The following is a 1,625-nucleotide window of genomic DNA, read 5'->3' on the forward strand; positions in this document are numbered from 1 at the left end:
GAACAGTTTGTGTCAGAGTTCTCTCAGCCCCACCCACCTCACAGGGTGTCTGTTGTGGGGAGGGGAAGGGGAAGGAGTTTGGAAGCCACTCTGAGACTCCAAGTGAAGGGCGGGGTACAAATCCAATCTCTTCTTCTTCTTCTAACTGAACGGGGAGGGGGGAGTGGCTTTTGAGGCGTGGCGTGTGAATCCCCTTCACGGGCCAGGAGCGGGTGGTGCTCCCCGCTGTGAGGCTCTCTCCTCACTCGGGCGCCGGGACGAGACACTGAGGGCGCCTCCGCGGGCGCTCTCGCCGGCGCGCTCCCGGCCTGAATCCGCGGGGGCCGGCCCAGGGGAGGCCCTGCCCGGGTTGCCCTGGAGAGGGACAAGCAGCGACGGCGGCAGAGAGGAGGGAGCCGGCCGGTGCAGCCGGCCCGCCGCCATCTTGATCCCCGCGGGCCCTCCTCCTCCTCCGCCCCCCTCCTGCCTCCCGCGCGGCGCCCGAGGCCTCCGGCTCTCACCCTCTCCTCCTCGCCGCGCCGTTCCGCCTGCGTGCGTCCCGCCGCTGTGACGTCATCTCGCCCCGCCGGGTAGCCGGTGCGGCGGCCGCACTCGCGCCGCGAGCCGCTTCCCCCACCGCCGCCGAGCGCGACGGAGCATGCGCCATTCCCTCGGAGCATGCGCGGTCGCCGCGGGTGAAGCCCCCCTGCTCGCCCTCACTTCGGTCCCGCGCACGGGCGTGCGCCGTGGCGCCGAATGAAGCCGCCCGGTCTCCGCCTCCGTTCGGGAGGGCTTCGATTGTACGGCCGCTCAGAAACGATTTATCCCCTTTTTGTTCAATGGGGTTGTTGAGTCCCAGGGAAGTGCGCCCAGGACTGCATCGTGCATAAAATACTGCGGTCCTGGGATATTGTCTAGGACTAAAGCCCCGATGAATTTTTGAACCTGTTGATGATGGGAACTTGACATCTTGTTGGTCTCTCTAAGGTGCTAACTGGACCCCGCCTGCTCTACTGCAGACCGACACAGCTGTACTCCGAAACTAAATTGTACTTTATCTACTTAATTCCTATGCACACTACACATATCTTATTTTGAAGTAAAAAAAAACAAAACGGGAACAAATACAATATTTAAAATGAAGAACAAGTAAAGTTAAATCAACAAATTTACCAGTATTTCAATGGGAACTATGGGCCTGCTTTTGGTCAATGTCCGGTTCCATATTTGTCACTGCTAGTCGTAGCAAGTGTGCACCAGTTAGTCTAGTTAGTCTAGATCTGGTTGGAGATTTCAGATGTTTCATATTGGAAAAAGTCTGTTCACAGACATAAGTGCTTCCAAAGATGGTTGCCATTTTGAGTGCATGGTTCCTGAGATTAGGATATGTCTCAGAGGGGAGAAATGCATAGAAATTAGAAAGGCTGCTTGACTTGAATGCTTCTTTCAGAGAGTCACAATTCTGCAGTTCAGCCAGTTCCATTTGGTAAATTGTATCCACATTTTCAATGTCAATAGAAAATGGGTTACGGAAAAGCTGTATGTCCTGTTCATGAAGATGAAGCGCACACAAAACAAAAATTCCCCCTCTGCAAGCGCTACTTTGTGGCTTGCAAAAGAGGGGAGTGGGTCAGCTGGAAACGGCG

The 1,625-nt window shown here is 56.1% G+C and overlaps 1 protein-coding gene across 1 annotated transcript in view; it reads right to left on the reverse strand.

Annotated features, from left to right (window-relative positions):
• The window catches only part of LOC107122871 (S phase cyclin A-associated protein in the endoplasmic reticulum-like), a gene marked incomplete at its 3' end in the record, with an annotated part of 63,010 nt that extends 62,480 nt beyond the window's left edge, over window positions 1-530 (reverse strand). The window contains exon 1 of the mRNA XM_015426012.1: window positions 501-530. The remainder of the gene's footprint in view (window positions 1-500) is intronic.
• Window positions 531-1,625: the final 1,095 nt, after the last annotated feature.

Source organism: Gekko japonicus, unplaced genomic scaffold (assembly GCF_001447785.1).
Source record: "Gekko japonicus isolate JY-2015 unplaced genomic scaffold, Gekko_japonicus_V1.1 scaffold4587, whole genome shotgun sequence".
Classification (NCBI taxonomy): Eukaryota; Metazoa; Chordata; class Lepidosauria; order Squamata; family Gekkonidae; genus Gekko; species Gekko japonicus.